At 47.4% G+C, this 18,596-nt stretch overlaps 1 protein-coding gene across 2 annotated transcripts in view; it reads left to right on the forward strand.

Moving 5' to 3' along the window:
- Window positions 1-18,596, forward strand: part of LOC147668197 (uncharacterized) — a 153,759-nt gene that overhangs the window by 19,552 nt on the left and 115,611 nt on the right. For both annotated transcript variants that reach the window (XR_015304147.1, XM_086948712.1), the window contains exon 2: window positions 3,921-3,992. The gene's annotated coding sequence lies outside the window, so the exon portion shown is untranslated. The remainder of the gene's footprint in view (window positions 1-3,920; window positions 3,993-18,596) is intronic.

Raw genomic sequence — 18,596 nt, forward strand, 5'->3', positions numbered from 1 at the left:
AGCAATCCAGACATGGAGGCGGCACTATGGCCTTATGTGAATATCTCTTCTATTCGAATTGATACTTTAAGCAGAATGAAGTCTATTCTTTTACAGACTACTGTGCCTTTGACCTCGTCCAAAGAAACATATGATCTGCAAGTTGCAAGGACATCGGCAGAGATACATACCCTTTTATCGACAAATTACCCCGTGCATTTCGTAGAAATGTTAAGTCAAATTTTAAACATGTCTGATACCAGTGGCATAGCACATGTAGCAACAGACCGCCTTCCTCCACAGACCCCATGCGGCTTCCTGGCCCAGATACAAGGTAGATCCAGATAACGGCCACTAACGAGTACCGCCACCTACAATTACTCACAAAAGGGACCGCGTGCTTCTAAAGCTCAAGGCTCATTGATCCTGGGCACAACGCATGTAAGAACCAGTATTATGAGTGATTCCGTACCCCGCACTACAGACCTGCAGGAGTCACCCAAGCAGTTCCCTCGAGTCCTTACTGTGCACTGTGCCTTATAGATACAAACGGTGATGTATCCTTCCTAGACTTTACTCAATGTGAGGTTTTGTAATCAGGTTCACTACGCTGTATTGATGCACATAAGGGTGACAACAAGGGGAGGACATTACATTCTCCAAATCTCTACAAAGTGAATCCATTTGCAACATAACTGGCAAGGGAAAGCGCCCCTCACTCTGACTAGGATTGCGGTTGCTGCTTGAACAGGGCTCACACCCCAGTCAACCAAAACCTCAAATTCTAACAGTGGGATTATGTAGCGAATGAGAAGCAACATAACAAAATGTTGAAAGGTCAGGTTAAAAAGACCATTAACCATTGGCTGGATACAAGGTTGAGTTTACGAGAAAAAACATGGAGGGGGGAGGTTACAGAAGCAGCGGGTGATTTTACTTTGATTACTGATGACTTAGACAAAAGGAAAATAAATGCTGATAAGAAATGTACAACAACAAGGATGACAAAAAAAAGAGATGGGAGAGAATGAGCGGGGTTATGAAGAAGAAGACCTTCTAAATGATTTGTTGGTTGAGAGAGACCGCCACTACATAATGAGGCTCGTATGGAAATGCAAACGGTGGAGAAAGGTGCAGGAGAGAGAAACGTAAGGATAGTTGAAGCAGGACTTAGCTCAGTTACCCCAGTTCAGCAAACTAAAGAGATTGATATTTTAAGATTAAAAATTTAATTAGAAGATATTATAAATGTTACGATTGTCTCAGAGATGACAATGTGGTATGATAAGAATTGAAATATTTGAATTTGGAAACATCAAAATGTGCATGTGACGCTTATGAGAAACTTGAGGATTTATCAAAAGAGCATAATGTGAATTCAGCAATATGAAGTGTGACAATTATACCATTAAGAACACATCTGAGAGAACTAATAAATACAATAAGAGATTGGGATGATGTGAAGAAATAAAAAAGAAATGGACAACGAAGGGGAGAAAATCAAAAAGGAAAAATATAGAAATAGGGGTTGCTGACGAATGTGGTTCAGAGATGGAAACAGTTGTTTGAAAAACAATTTCCTTTTAGAAGTGCGTGGAGGAGCATATGTGTATGTGCCGTGGTCGAGAGCTGATCTTTTTACATTCACAACAAATTTCCACAAGCTTAGAAAGAACCAGAAGAGTGGTGCTCGGAGGTGAAGAAGATTGTAACTGGTTTGAAGGTGCTGTGGATGGGTTTGAATCTAGTCTTTAAAACTATTGTCCGAAGAGATTTCTGTAATGAGTTAAATTTGGTTGTAAACTGGCCAGTTGAAGAGCCACAGAGTGAAGCGCCCCAAAATAAACCAAGATTCTTTGCAAAAGTATAAAGAGTTAATCATTTAATTTAAATACAAAGGTTTAAGCAAGTCTGTTGATCAAAAATAATGAGAGCGGCACAAGTTAGTGCAGATTTACACAATATAGCAAAGTCGAAGACCGGACGAAAGTGGTTTAGTGTCTGCCTTCCTTTTAGCGTTGTCTCCAGAAATATTTTTTCTCAAGTTATTGGTATTACTAACCATGACAATAGAAATACCTAAAATAGTAATAATGTGCAGAATAAGACACGCCCCTTGCCATGCTTGCAGAAAACTGGGAAACAGGAATATGATTTAGATGGCACAGAATGGGATGTCACAGCCAATGGTCCCAGCCCAACTGGTCTCTGTGCCGAGCATGCAGAATCAAAGGCAGATATATTGGAGCATGCCTTCAGTCCCGATAGTCCCACAGCCCAGTGCAGAACAGAATGTCAAATTCTTACCAAATTTAGGATTTCAACAAAATCCTTTAGTGATTAATAAGGATTTTCCACAACTTGCATCTACACTTGGAGTTTCTACTGGACTGAATCAGACACAATGACGGTGCTTGAGACGGGAGAAGGATTGCATGCTTGGTGCAGTCCTAGAGGTCACCCAGAACGGCCCTTTTGTAGAAGAAGTAAATGGGAATCCAGCATCTCTTTTAATCCATAAATGTGCTACCCGTTCCACAGTCAGACTGACGGGAGCTCCCAACCCACCCCTCTTATGAAAGGAGTCCAAGTTGTAGGCATTTCTAATGAACAACTAATAAGCTGCCAGCAAATGTTCCCGTACAAATTGGGTCAATGATGAATGGCCACAAACTTAAACTGTGATTAAGAGCCAGTTATTATGCTAGGGAATTACCTTGTAAAATGACTTGTGTAATTTACTATACACCGGATGGTGTTGGTATTCAAACACAATGAGTAGACTCTATATTACATTCGGCGGCTCGAGAGTTAATTTGTTTCCAGGCTTTACATAAGAGTATTTAACTCCAGATTTAAATTGCACGAAAAATCAAGAGGCTTGGGATTTTGCAGGAAAGAATCTGGATTGATTGGAAGTGCAGTTAACAGCCGCAAGCAGGACCACAGTGGTTAATTGTTGAACATTCACAACAATAGCTGTGAAAGGAGGCTGAAGTCGGCCGCTGGTTCTCCCTGGGCTCGGCTAAACTGCTTTTCATCATCAGGTGAGTCGAGAGATGCCGGAGATGAGCAGAACCCTCCCTCTTCCCTCTGAGACGCCAGTGACACTGCGAGCTTCGGGAGGAGGAAGGGTGGAGGCTCCTGTGTGCCCTGCTGCAGGCTCTATCTTCTGCCTTCTCCTGCCCAATCCATATATTTAGGAGAGGCAGAGGAATAGCAAGGAAGAGGAAGTGTATAAGGACATTGTAATGTTGAGAGCAGCGGGCCTATATCAGGTTGTATAGGCTGCTGCTGCTCCGTTGTCTTCAGTGGATCTCAACATTCCGATGTTCTAAGCTTTGTCTCGGAAAGGATTTATTCCATCTTCTAGTCCTTGGGTCACCATCCTATATGGCTCATAAGACACTGACCCTCCACATCATCCCTTTAGATTATTTATTGATAAAAAGCGCCAACACATTGATGCCTTGCTGCTTCCATTGCTCAGCATTCAAACTCTGCATCAGTTTGAGCTTGAATTGCAGTTTCTCCGAGAGCATTTTTTCTATGAATCTAAGAGTGTGGTTGACTTATTTATGAAGTGTGGGCAGAATTATGTACAAGGACTTTAACATACCTTTGCAAATAAGATTGTTTTGATTTGCAAGTTTCACGAGCTGTAAATGGAAAGATGGGGGTTATGAAGACGTGGACTGGGTTGTTAGGGTTTGTTCTATGAAAATTTGGGTGCACTCCATATTCACAGAGACCTTTTCCATTAAGGGATCATGGTTCTTGCTGAACCAAAAAACTATTTATTCATTAACCATAGTTGCTTCACAATGGCCTCCAGAGAACAAGAGATTCTTTTGTTTTGGAAGTTCAGGACGGTTATTTGTAAAATGTGATGAAGTGTGATTGTCGTCTGATGCAAAATTATTTCTTTACTTCCTTTCAAGGTTTTCTGGGATGACCAGGCAGTGCAGCGTGTCTGCTAACCTTGGGGGAACAAAAAATAAAAGAATTGTCAGGTAGGGATTCCTATAACTCTACGTTTCCTTTTCCCCTGTTTCTTCTTTCTCTATGCCCTTTCTTGATCTCTGTTTTTTGTCTCTTCACTTCAACATTTGGCTCCCTCTGTGCACTATTCTTGTTGTTTTCAAACTTCTAATAATCACCTGATGGAGCCACATTCTTCCTGGTACATGTTGGGGGGTGTAGTGCAGGTCTGGTTCCTTTGTAGGTCAGTTTTACCCAGCAGTTCCTTAACTATTATCACATTTGTCTCCTCCTCTACACCACGTGATAATGGTTCACCCTGATTAGAGGTGCCACGCTGTTGCACTGCTACTGAGTTTAGAAAGTGACTGTGATTTTAAAATTGTATTGAATCATTGTGTGCGTTCTAATGGGGGAATATCTTTGAAAACTATTTTAATTGCTTACTTTTGTGGGATTACTGCATTCTGTCCAGGCCCTCTTCCGCTTTTTTTCTTCATTTCGGTGGGGGGGAGGGGGTCCTGTGGTGCTCCTTTCCCGGTCCACCACGGCTCGCCAATTGTGCGGAGGGAAGTGAGTGTTTCACTCTTGCTGCTCTACTCCTCTTCCTGTCCCAGATCGATGTGCAGCGCTCTAGTTGTTCCTGACCGGTCCAGCTATTTATTCTGCATGCCGGGCAGGACATGCAGCGGATAGTGGTTCACCCTGATTAGAGGTGCCATGCTGTTGCGCTGCTACTGCGTTTAGAAAGTGACTGAACGCCAGATCTAAGATTAAATTTACGGCAAATTTAATGATTGTGTCTCCTTCTGTAGGTCTGATTGGGTATTTATTACTGAAACCTGTGCCAGAGAGTGTTCAGGTCCTGACCTGGCGGAAGCCATCTGTGGTATCTTCCTCCCTGGGGGGAAGTCTTGCCACACCATTGCACCTTCGCCCCTGCAATCACCTTGGAACGCACCGCTAGTGACGTCATTTAGAATGTCACAGCTGTGAAGGTTCCAGGGTGAGCACCGAGGCAAGAAGACGAGTTTGAAGAGCGTGCAGTCAGCGGTGGCTGGGGTCATTGTCTTTTCTACACTGCTTGTGACAATAAACGCCTATTTTATTTCAACTGTGACCGGTGTCCTTCAGATTATTCAGCCCACTACACTGGCGACGATGACGGGATACGGGCGAAAATGGAAAGAAAGGCGCGACCCCAGCACGCAAAGAAGTAAAACACGAGGCTGAACCATTGGCAAGAAAAACTAAGCAGCACCTGGCACTCTCAATAAGTATACCGGTTTTGTAAACTTACCGGGAGATGAAACGTTAGTGCTGGTGCCCTGGGACGTCGCTGTCGAGTGTCGGAGGTCCTGACTACCTTTGCTGGGTCCGTGGAGCTGCAGTCTGGCGCGAAGTGCGGAGACAATATCCAAACGAGTGACCGGTGGTGCACTGTGGGTAAAGACCTGGTCAAAGCACAGCCATCTCCTGCGTGCCCCGGTGAGTGCCACCGCAGGCCACAGAGGGTTTGTTTCCTTCCAGCGTTGGGTGAAGGAGTAGCGGACGTCAGCGCTCCACTCGTGAGGCAGTACGCAGCGGGAAGCTAATTGAGGCAATGGCATTTGGTGAGCGGACGGCGGGAGCCCTTTGCAGCCGCGAGGTGTGAGGTCAGTGACAGTGCGCGCTGATAAGAGTGAAGAGCTGACAGCGGGGACCGACATCTTAGGAGTCGTAAAGGTTCGCAGAGACTGTGTGGATTCCGTGAAACACCTCCAGGACGTCGCGGCAGGGCAGGGTGCCTGGCAAGAGCCTGTGTGGGACTTCGCCCTAGTAGCAAGCGCATTAGAATGGTGGTGCGGTTGTGAGGCAGCTGGAGGCGAATCTAAAAACAGTACACCTCACATTCAGTGAATGTAGCCTGTGGTGGCTGGGGAGGTCGCTTCACTGGTCCCCAGCAAGTCCTGTTGTCTGAGGGGTACTAGAACTGCGGTAGAGAAGAGGAACACAGAATTATTGTGAGAAAGACCCTTTCAGACAAAGTGTTGAGTGTGGGACAGCGCCATCTAGTGGGCTCCAGGAAGAATGTAGTTAAATCTGTCACCTTGTGTAAAGAACTGGTTTACGGAGAAGGAGGATTCAGGGTTACACCCTAGTGTTTTTTTCTTTTGTTTGTATACTAGTATTGTGATTCCGTACACCGTACCAATACACTACCCAGGTAGAATCCAACCTATAGTAATTGTAGTCGCACAAGGAGTACCCTGCCAGCCCAGTATAAACCATGCAAAATATCACGCCCCCCCTTTCTTTTTAAACAGTCCAGGGGAACCCACACTTAAGTGGAGCAAATGGAAGAAGGTCTTCCAGAACTATGCTGTTGTGTGTGGACCAAACTTAGGCCTAGAAAGGAAGGTAACCTTGTTAATGCACTACAGGGAGCAGAAGGGCAGGAAGTGTTAGAACACCTTCCGGAATTAAGTGCTAATGAAGCGAGGGGATTAAATGAATTTGAAATAAGTCTAAAAAAGTTAGACTTACATTACCTTCCCAAACCGAGCACCATCATGGAGCAATACCATTTTGGCAAAAGAGGGCAAAAAGAGGGGGAAACCATAGAGGAATTTGTCTCAGATTTACGCAAGCTGGCAGCTACATGCAAGTTTGGGGGAGCATGTGGGGAGAGGATCAGGGACCAGTTTGTGTTGACGTGCAGGATTGAGCGGGTGTGAGAAGAGTTGTGGTTAAAAGATGACCCGCCTCTAGGTGAGGTACTAATTGTGGCTAAACAAGTAGAGCACATGATGTAATGTGTTAGTGAATTTAAGCAAGACAGCGAAAGTAAGGTCAAAGTGAGTGAAGTGACAGCGGTAAGTGACTGTGTGTTGGCAGTAAAGGATCAGAAGACAGAGCAGAGGGAGACAAAAGGGGGTTTGAGTTTTAGAGAAAACTGCTACAGGTTTGGTAAGCAAGGGAATATGGCAAGTGACAAAGATTGTCCTGCTTTGAAATCTACATGTAGCAAGTGCGGTAAAAATGGTCACTTCAGGCAATGCTGCAGGAGCAGTCCTATTTACAGGAGGCGAGGTAAAGACAACACCACACGGGTGTGTGATGAAATTGTCCTGCAAGTACAAAGCGAACAGCTTAGCAATCTCAAAGACACAATATGGGTGGAAGAGACAGGAGTAGAGGCGATGTTTAACTCATGTTCCAAGATAACGATAATAAACGCAAAAGAATTTGAGAAGGTGGCTAGAGGGAAGCTTACATTAATGAAAATGGATGTAAGGCCGGGAGGCTACGGGGGACAACCCATCCACATGAAAGGATACTTTTGGGGCACTGTAGGCTACAAGGGCAGACTGACAGTCGTAAAGATTTACGTTTCCAAAGAGGGTGACAACATACTGGGGTGGCAAGCCCAAAAAGAATTAGGCATATATCTCGACCCTAACAGAACTCCGCAGATATTAGTGCAGGAAGTAGGTGAGATGTTGGGGAAGATATAAGAAGACTTTAAAGAAGTGTTCAGTGGGGAACTAGGATGCCTAAAAAACTATTCCCACAGGATAAAATTGAAGGAGAATGCAGCGCCAGTGGTAGAAAGAGTCAGAAACCTTCCCATAGCTATTCAGGAGGTCGTGAGGGAAGAATTGAAGAAACTGTGCAACATAGGGGTCATTGGACCAGTGGAGGCTACAGAATGGCTGGCGCCCATCGTCTCAGCAAGAAAAAAAGATGGATCAGTCCGACTATGCATCGACCTCAGGGCTCTAAACAAAGAGGTCATTGTTGACAAGTTCCCACTCCCAAATATCTTACAAATGATGAGCATGTTGGCGGGAGCAAAAGTATTTTCGACGCTTGACTTGACCTCGGCCTACTTTCAGGTTAAGCTTCATGAAGACTCGCAAGAACTAACAGCGTTTGTCACACTGATGGGAGCCACAAATTCAAACGAATGCCGTTCGGCCTAGTCTCGGATGCAGCAGTATTTCAGAGAATCATGAGCAGTATCCTTAGGGGCATCCCAGGGGTCTTGTGCTATCAGGACGACGTGCTTATCTTTGGCGTAAACAACAAGCAACATGAGACCAGATTGAGGCAAGTACTGGAGAGATTCAGAGAGCAAGGTCTCACAGTGAAGAAAGAAAAGTGCAGAATTGGCTGTGGAGAGATAGACTTCTTAGGGCACAAAGTGACAGCAGAGGGAATTCGGGTGAACTCCAAAACACCATAACCAGCTTAGTTCCTCCCAAGATCAAAGAAGAGATAAAATCATTTATGGGACTGCTGGAGTTCTACAGCAAGTTTGTACAGAATTTTGCTGGCAGAACTTATGCTATACGACTTTTGCGAAAGAAGGGCGTAAGGTTCAGTTGGAGCGAAGAGTGCCAGAAAGAATTTGAAGACGTAAAAAAGCACTAGCTGAAGCTCCAAGCCTCAAATCATTCATACCGAAGAGGAAGACGGTATTGACCACGGACGCGAGCTCAAAAGGCCTGGGAGCAGTTCTCATGCAGGTGGGAGAGCGTGGAGAAAAAACTATAGCTTTCGCGTCAAGATCCCTTCGTAAGGCTGAGGTAAACTACTCGGTGATAGAGAAGGAGGCACTAGCATTACACTGGGCAATGAACAAATTCCGAGACTTTCTCTGGGGAGCCAAGTTCAATCTGAGAACAGACCACAAGCCGTTAGTCAAATGTTCAACAGGAAAGGGCTTGACGCGATTTCGAGTAGAATCAGGCGCTGGGTCGTAAACCTGTAGGAGTATACCTGCAATGTCGAATATGTGCCGGGAACAAGGAATCTTGCAGCCAACTGTCTCTCACGCCTCAAAGGAGCAACGAAAGAGGAAGTGGATGTAGGCGAGGTAGATAATGACGACAAAGACGAGATGCAAGCGGAAAAAGTGTGTGTAATCACCCAGGGGGCCGTTGGAGAGGAAAGCTGGAAGGAGGCCCTGAGAATTGATGAGCTTTTGAAGGAGGTGTGTGAAAGGGTCAAAGAAACGGGGAAAGACAAAGACAAACAGAGTGAGACGCTACGTCCGTTCTGGATGGTCAGGATCGAATTGTCAATCACAGATTAGGGTCTGTTCCGGGGCACAAGATTAATTCCACCTAGAACACTGAGAGAGTGCCTAGTCGATTTGGCCCATGAAGGACACCTGGGGATCACAAAGACTAAACAGAGGATGAGGGCAGACTACTGGTGGCCCAACATGGATAATGAAATCGAGAGGAAAATAAGAGACTGCATACCGTGTTCAACCAGGGACAAAAGTGTTGAAGCAGCACACACCTCCCATTCAGTGTAGGCCACTCCCGGTGGGTCCTTGGGTAGAGGTGGCACTGGACATTGTAGGCCCTCTGTCGGGTGAGCTTCGCACCCCTTACATTTTGGTGCTTATGGATCTCTATTCAAGGTGGCCAGAGGTGAAGATGGTGTCTGAGATCACTACCAAGGTGACCATTGAATTTCTGCAAGAACTATTCCTCAGGGAAGGTCTACCTAGCAGCCTGTTGACTGACAATGGAGTGCAACTCTGCTCAAAGGAGATGAAAGAATTCCTCGAGAAAAATGGGATCAAACACAAGCGCTGTGCACTGTACCACCCTGAGACCAATGGGATGGTCGAGCGGTTCAACAAAACCCTCAAGGAGAGCATCCAGTTAGCTAGGGCCAGTGGGTTAAATTGGAAGGAGGAGGTAGGGCAACGCTTGGAGTCCGACCGGCTGACCCCCCATCAGACAACTGGTGCCACGCCCTTTGAACTATTCCGGGCTAGAAGACCCAACACGAAGTTAGCACCGGGGTGGATAGAGTGGCACAAAGGGTGGACGGGACCCTCCAGAGAGACATTAAGGCAGGACAGGGAACATAAAGCTATGCTGGACAGGAAGATCAGGTTTGACAAACTACACTCCGTCAAAGAGGCAGGGTTCAAGGTAGGGGATGTGGTTAAAATCAAAGCACCGACAGGCAGGGCAAACTGGTCCGAATTCACTAGGCCCACAAAAATTGTGAAATTGTTCAAAAATGCTGTTAAAACACAGGAGGGGAAATTTGGAACCTAGGAAGAGTTGTAAGTTATCATACCTCTCAAGAAGACGAGGACAATAGTGCTGAGAGAGAGGACAATTCCCTGATGAGGGGTGACCTCCCCGAGAGGGGGTGTACTGGGGAATCCTACCCTTTCCTCAGAGCTAGCCACAGGGTGGTTAATCTCCCGAAGTACCTGGAGCAATATGTTACCTGGTAGTTTGCAAATATATTCACCTGTTTTCGATTACCTGTTGTATTCTTGCATTGTGTAGAGGAGGGGGATGTGTGGTATCTTCCTCCCCGGGGGGAAGTCTTGCCACACCTTTGCACCTTCACCCCTGCAATCACCTTGGAACACACCGCTAGTGACGTCATTTAGAATGTCACAGCTGTGAAGGTTCCAGGGTGAGCGCCGAGGCGAGGAGATGAGTTTGAAGAGCGTGCAGTCAGCTGTGGCTGGGGTAATTATCTTTTCTACACTGCTTGTGACAATAAACTGTAAAGATTGTAAGCAGCGCAAGAATCGCATGCGCCACTAACCTGAATCCTATGCCCAGCAGGAACGACTGGATGACTGTCCTCACAACCTCACACCGCACTTCACCCAACAACGGGACAATCACCGCGATTGGCGCGAGTACAGCCGGAGGTCGCAAGGGAGAATCAGGGGATGGATGAGGGGGTCTTCGAAGCTTCTCAAGACGAGATTCGATTTCAGCGGCTTTACTGGGAAGACCTCCCACTGGTGGAAGCGATCTTTCCGTGTAGAAAATCAGAAGGTACTAGTAATACAGGAAGTCTATACCACAGCTGGCGAAAGTTAATGCACTTTCCTCACAAGCTCCTGTAACAAGGTCCGAAGATGAAACTCTCTCCGGTAATCTTTTTAAACCAGTACCAGGATCCCAAAATACTCCTTTTGGGACAGACGTGGATCAAGATTCGATAACCCCCGTAATGCAGGAAACCAAGGCAAAAACAAATTAGGAGTGTGTGCGAACCGCACTCTACCGTCAACCAGGCGATAGACTCTAGGACTGCAACCTAGAGATACAGAAGAGAGCGAGCCCGCTCTCCGCAATTCTTTTCCCCCACAAGCGCAGCTTTGTTCTACTCACAGAGACGCGCTGGGAAGTTGATGTGCTGGCCACGCAGGCACTTCGTCGTCGCGGCGGGTGTCTGCTCAACTGGCCACGCAGGCACTTCGTCGTCGCGGCGATCCAAAAACAGGCTAGTCAAATTACTCCAAGGCAGGGGCTCCAAAGCAGGAAACAACATGGAAACAAACCAGGAACAGGATTGACAAGCCCCGTTCTGTTCAAGGGGAGGAGCTTAAGTAAGTTCTTCCCATTGTACAGCCTCCTGGCGCCGCTTGGCCTTCTGGGACTGGTAGTTTTTCTGCCCACTTCTGAAAACATAATGTTTGCGGCAACTTGCCGCTCTTCCAAGGGCGATCGCTACAGAACCCCCTCTCGAGGACTGCCGTCCCGGCGGTCGTCCGGGCTTTCCAGGGAAAGTTTCATGGAAAAGCGCAACTAAATCAGGACAATGTAAATGATCTGCCGGTTCCCATGAGCGGTCTTCGGGACCGTAGCCCTTCCATTCAACCAAATACTGGACCCGACCCCGCACCATACGGGAATCCAGAACGGACTCCACTTCGTACTCCTCTTGTCCTTCCACTTCGACAGGACCAGGGCGCTCAGGCAATCGAACACTCGGGAGGCAAGGCCGTAGGAGTGAGACGTGAAAAACTGGATGAATGGACCAAGACACAGGTAGAGAGAGTTTCATGGCCACGGTATTGATCACCTCACAGATACTATAGGGCCCTATGTATTTAGGTTTCAGTTTGTTGGCGCCACGCAGATGCAAGTTACGGGTGGAAAGCCAGACTTTGTCTCCGACCTTGTACTCGGGCTCTGGGGTTCTCTTCGCATCCGCATACATCTTCTGGGAGTTCTGAGCCTTCTTCAGATTGTTCCGAGCCTCTAACAGTACGGCTCGGAGGTGCGCATGGTGTTCCTGGATGGAGGGAACCAAAGAAACACCAGGCCACTCGAAAGGGAGCATATTTGGATGGAATCCGTTCAAACAGAAAAACGGAGAACATCCCAGAGTGGAATGCACAGCATTGTTGTACGCAAACTCTGCAAGCCATAACAAGGTGGTCCAGTTGATAGTGTTCTGTAAGGTGAAACAGCGGAGGTATTGCTCCAGGGTTTGGTTTAACCGCTCTGTCTTACCATCCGTTTGGGGATGGTAGCTGGACGATAGGCGAGCGTCTATCTGGAGGATAGTACAGAGCGCCTTCCAGAAATGGGAGGTGAATTGTGTACCCCTGTCGGTTATCATCACATTCGGAAGCCCATGCAGACGCACAACGTTTTGCAAAAACACCTTCGCTAATTCGCCGGAGGTAGGCAGCCCAGGTAGGGAGATGAAGTGGCCCATCTTGGTGAGATGATCTACCACTACCAGAATGACTGTTTGCTTCTCACAAGGAGGCATCTCTACAATAAAATCCATGGACACAGTATGCCAGGGTTTAGACGGAATGGGTAGAGGGCGCAGCAATCCTGTCGGTTTAGCATGAGATGATTTACCTTGCGCACAAATTGCACAGTTTTTTATGTAGCCCTTCACATCAGTCCGGACGTTGGGCCACCAGAAGGACCGTTCCACCGTAGAGAGTGTCTTGTATACACCCAGGTGTCCCCCTAGTACTGAGTCATGGGCCCACTGCATCACCTTGGTTTGTAATTCAATGAGGGGAACATATAGAGCATGGTGATGATACGCTAAATGATCCTTTTCACAGCGATGATCCGGCTCTTCAAGGATCCATGCGGGTACATCTAGGTCAGCGAGGGCGATTTTAACGTCCTCAAGAAAGTCGTCCGAGGTGATCAAGGCAATGGAGGCCTCGATGTTCTCGATGCCCTGCAGGATTGAGGGTGATTCAACAGTTCTCTCAGTGTCATCCTCCCCCAACCTTGAGAGAGCATCCGCCTTACCATTCCTAGTTCCCTGTCTATATCTGATGACAAAGTCGAAATCGGAAAAGAAAAGGGTCCATCTTAATTGACGGGGGGTCAATGCTTTCGCGGTTTTCAAAAACAGGAGATTACGATGGTCCGTAATGATCTCCACGGTATGCACAGCCCCCAGAAGGTAATGCCTCCACTCCTCGCATGCTCTTTTAATAGCCAGTAGCTCCTTGTCCGTGATGGAATAGTTTACTTCACAAGGAGTGAGCTTCTTTGAATAGAACGCCACCGGATGAAGCTGTCCTGTTGTAGGATGTCTTTGTGACAATATTCCGCCAAGAGCATATTGGGAGGCGTCCGTTTCGAGGATGAAGGGCAATTGGGGGTTCGGGTGCCGGAGGATGGGGGCTTGTGTAAATTTCAACTTGAGGGTTTGAAAGGCCTTTTCTGCTTCTTCTCCCCATTTGAAGGATACGTTCTTCCGCAAGAGAGACGTGATGGGGTGAATGATTTTGGAGAAGTCCTGAACAAAGCGCCTATAATAATTGGCGAAGCCAAGAAAACTTTGAACGGATTTGATGGTCTGCGGCGTTTTCCAGGAGAGTATGGCCTCAACTTTTCTCATATCCATCCTAAATCCTTGGGCATCGATCACATAACCCAGAAACGCCACTTGTTCGACGTGAAAAAGACATTTTTCAAGCTTGGCGTACAACGAGTTTCGTTGTAGTCTCTCCAACACCTCCTTGACGTGCGTAATGTGCTCTGAGAGGGAGGCAGAGTACACCAGAATGTCGTCAATATAGACGATACAAAAAGACTCCAAACACCCCCGCAACACCTCATCCATAAAAAACTGGAAGGCGGCGGGGGCGTTGCACAGTCCAAACGGCATCACCCGATACTCATAGAGGCCGAACTTGGTCCTGAAGGCTGTCTTCCACTCGTCTCCAGTCTTGACACGTACGAGATGGTAGGCCCCTCGAAGATCCAGTTTGGTGAAGTACCTCGCCCCTTTGAGTTGGTCCATAAGCACGGGTATCAAGGGCAATGGGTACCGGTTTTTTACCGTCACCCGGTTGATGGCTCGATAATCAATGCATGGACGCAATTCCTCACAGTCCTTCTTGGGGATGAAAAACATAGGCGACGAGACAGGGGACGTAGAGTGTCTAATGAACCCGGTGGCCAAATTGTCATCAATGTATGTTCGTAGATACTGCGTCTCCTTTTCGGTTAGTGCATACACTCTGCTGCAGGGGAGATCCGCACCTGGAACAAGGTCCACACGACAATCGTAGGTCCTATGTGGAGGCAGGTGAGTGGCTTTTTTCTTATCGAACAAAGAGGCGTATTCGTGATATTCCGCCGGTAGAACCGTGGCACAGCAGAACCTGTCTACTGAGCAGGCCCCAGCCAAGCAAGAGGCAGGTGAGACTTCTGGAACTCTGTGGAGATGGTCTCTGTTCTGGCAATGTTCTTGGCAGTATTGGGATGTCATCCTTACTGTGCGGGTTGACCAACAAACAGAAGGGTCATGTAAAGTCAGCCAGGGCATACCTAAGATGAGACGGAATTGGGGGGCGTCTATGAGGTCGAATTGGATATATTCGTAGTGACTGGTTCCATATTCCATCAGCAAGGCCAAGGTATGTTGAGTCACTGGTCCTGATGACAAGTCAGTGCCGTCCACAGCTTTGACCATCTCGGGCGTTGTTTTCTGGTCACAGGGAATACCCATTCTTTTTGCATAAGCTTGATCGATATAGTTCCCTGTGGCCCCTGAATCCAATAGAGCGTCCACCAGGAAAGGCTTCTGGTTGGTTACCTGCAGGGTTACGTTTATATTCATGTGCGCAACCGCAGGGTGAAGGGTGTTCGCGACGTAAGGGGAGACCGGGGGAGACTGGAGTCCTGAATCAGTGGTCTCTGTCTGATCCAAGACCATTAGTTTTCCGACGGCTCTTCCGTTCTCAGGGATGCCTGTGTTCTGGGAAATACATTCCTTCCGGAAGTGGAAGCCCGAGCTCTGCAATCGTTAACGAAATGCCCACTCTTTCCACAGTACATACATAGTTTGAGTCTTCTTCTCCGATCCCTTTCTTCTCTGGTAAGGGGGCCTCGTATTCCTCCTATTTGCATGGGCTCTGGCCCCTCTTGGGGTTTGGCTTTTTCATCACTCACTTGTCGCGATCTAACCAGGGGATAGGAGAACCGAGAATCCCCTCTACTCCGATCACCTCTCCGCTCCATCAATCGATGATCCAGTTGGACTGTTAAGTCAATAAGTTCTTCACATGTGGAGGGCAATTGCACCACTTGTGCTAAAACGTCCTTCAATTCCCCCCGAAGCCCCTGATAGAATAGAGAGATTCTTTTTTGAGCCGGCCAGTCTGTTTCGACGATGAGTCGGTTGAAAGTAGTAATATAGGACAATAGGTCCTGTGACCCTTGGCGTAGGGTCATTAGCTCCCGGTCCAATGATAACATGTGTGACTTTCTGTCGAATAGCTTACGCATTTCGAGACAGAAATCGGCGAAATTATGCAATACGGGATCATTTCGTTCCAATAAAGGAATGGTCCACCCGGATGCGTTTCCTCCCATATACGACATAACGAAGGCTGTCTTGGATGCTTCATCCTGAAAGATCTGAGGCTTGCAAAGGAAATGAAGGCGACATTGGTTTAGAAAGGTCTCAAATTTTTTGGGATCTCCGTAAAACCTTTCGGGAGGAGCCAGAGGTATGCCATCGGTCTGCAAAATATGTACTGTAGGGGTGGCGTCTGTGGACGTGGAAGGGGCTGCAAAAGTTCCTCCAGGTTGGAACGATGGAGGAGGAGGCAAGGTAGCAGGTCGTATCAGAGGTCTGACACTAGGCTCTTTTTGGGCAAGATCAGACATTTCTTTACGTAAGTCCGACATTTCCTTGTATAAAGCTTGATTTTCAGCTCGAGAAGTTTGAACCTCGCTTTGCAACTCCGATACGCTTTCCAACAGAGAGGTAAGTATGGTGTTTGTATCCATCGTCCAGGCTGGTGAGCGTTCTTGGGCTTGTCAATCTGTAAAGATTGTAAGCAGCGCAAGAATCGCATGCGCCACTAACCTGAATCCTATGCCCAGCAGGAACGACTGGATGACTGTCCTCACAACCTCACACCGCACTTCACCCAACAACGGGACAATCACCGCGATTGGCGCGAGTACAGCCGGAGGTCGCAAGGGAGAATCAGGGGATGGATGAGGGGGTCTTCGAAGCTTCTCAAGACGAGATTCGATTTCAGCGGCTTTACTGGGAAGACCTCCCACTGGTGGAAGCGATCTTTCCGTGTAGAAAATCAGAAGGTACTAGTAATACAGGAAGTCTATACCACAGCTGGCGAAAGTTAATGCACTTTCCTCACAAGCTCCTGTAACAAGGTCCGAAGATGAAACTCTCTCCGGTAATCTTTTTAAACCAGTACCAGGATCCCAAAATACTCCTTTTGGGACAGACGTGGATCAAGATTCGATAACCCCCGTAATGCAGGAAACCAAGGCAAAAACAAATTAGGAGTGTGTGCGAACCGCACTCTACCGTCAACCAGGCGATAGACTCTAGGACTGCAACCTAGAGATACAGAAGAGAGCGAGCCCGCTCTCCGCAATTCTTTTCCCCCACAAGCGCGGCTTTGTTCTACTCACAGAGACGCGCTGGGAAGTTGATGTGCTGGCCACGCAGGCACTTCGTCGTCGCGGCGGGTGTCTGCTCAACTGGCCACGCAGGCTCTTCGTCGTCGCGGCGGGTGTCTGCTCAACTGGCCACGCAGGCACTTCGTCGTCGCGGCGATCCAAAAACAGGCTAGTCAAATTACTCCAAGGCAGGGGCTCCAAAGCAGGAAACAACATGGAAACAAACCAGGAACAGGATTGACAAGCCCCGTTCTGTTCAAGGGGAGGAGCTTAAGTAAGTTCTTCCCATTGTGCAGCCTCCTGGCGCCGCTTGGCCTTCTGGGACTGGTAGTTTTTCTGCCCACTTCTGAAAACATAATGTTTGCGGCAACTTGCCGCTCTTCCAAGGGCGATCGCTACATAAACGCCTATTTTATTTCAACTGTGACCGGTGTCCTTCAGGTTATTCAGCCCACTACACCATCCCCTCAGGGTATGCTCTGTCCAGACTTGATAGGGAAGGAAGGATGGGGGGGCGGAGGGGGGTTGGGACTACTTTATAAAGACACCTTCTCGTGCTTCACTGAGGTCCTCACCTCTTCATCAGATCCCTATCAGGCCCTATTCTTCTCCTTGAAGATCCTACCCATTGGTAGTTTTGTTCCACTACCCAGAGGAATGTTTAATCAGAACTTCAGCAATTGAATTGAGCCTTATTTGGCTAGATCCAATGTCACTCTTTTGGGTGATTTTAACTTCCATTTGGAAAAAAAACACTGTGCTCTGGAAACTATGGACTCCTGCGGCCTTACTCAACTGGTGAGGAGCCCCTCTCATACGGCAGGACACATTCTGGACGGGATCTTTTCGAATGATCCTAGGATAGAGGTGAATAATCCCATTCCATTTTTTCAGCGAATTGCAGAATCCCACCCAGATCTTAATTTTAAGAACAGGGTGGAGATGAAGAGAAACCTTAGTGTAACGACCGGGTTCTAGACCAGATGGGATCAGCTCCTGAGAGCCCCTCCAACCCAGCCGGAACGTAACCACCTCCCTCCTCAGGACCCATCTATCCAGGCACCTGGGTACCTACCTGAGGATGGGGAACTCGCAATATACAAGCTCATATTATCAGAAACACCACTAAATCTATAGGGATACTAAGAATACTCACTGATTACTAAGGACATTCATGCCCTACACCACACTCATACCTCATAGTCTCGCGACCACATGGGTCCAGAATAATCTACCCTGGGGCAGTTCTGATTATTTACCATTACACACTGATTACCATCAGTGCTCACTCGACACACAATCTGGCGTGCCATCACACTGTTCACCCTCAGTGCTCACTCGACACGCAATCCGGCGTGCCATTCACACTGGGCTGCAGCCCCAGTGCTCTCTGTTTATCCGGTCCACAATCCGGCGGACCTAAACACCGTATCCCCCCGGTGCTCACTCACTTACAATCCGATCTGCAATCCGGCAGATCTACACACTGACCACAATCAGTGCTCTCACTAACGCCACTTACCAATGACGACCACTTTCCTATGAATACCTTCAGCTCTCTCTCTATGTTGGGAAGTCTCTCTCACTATTCACTAGGGGTTCGCTACTACAATAATATTATGGGATGGCCTAATTATTCAGTTATCACTTACCTGATCAGGGGTAGCATCTGTTCAAACAGTAATACCTGACTAGGAGACAAGGTTACCTTCACTGTGTAGGGACAAGAGATATACACACTGTATGCAAGAGTTATTCCCTGATTTATGCGCTCCTACTCCCTTTTGATCCATCAGTTGCTACACAGCATCTGGTTAGAAGAAAGGTTAGCTCTATCTTAAGAACAACACATGCACACTGGTTCACTAAGAACTGGGGTATCTTTATTATAACAATATCAACAATATAATACTGCACTATAACACATAGCCTGAAAAG

Source organism: Lissotriton vulgaris, unplaced genomic scaffold, assembly GCF_964263255.1.
Source record: "Lissotriton vulgaris unplaced genomic scaffold, aLisVul1.2 SCAFFOLD_2744, whole genome shotgun sequence".
In the NCBI taxonomy this organism is placed as follows: domain Eukaryota; kingdom Metazoa; phylum Chordata; class Amphibia; order Caudata; family Salamandridae; genus Lissotriton; species Lissotriton vulgaris.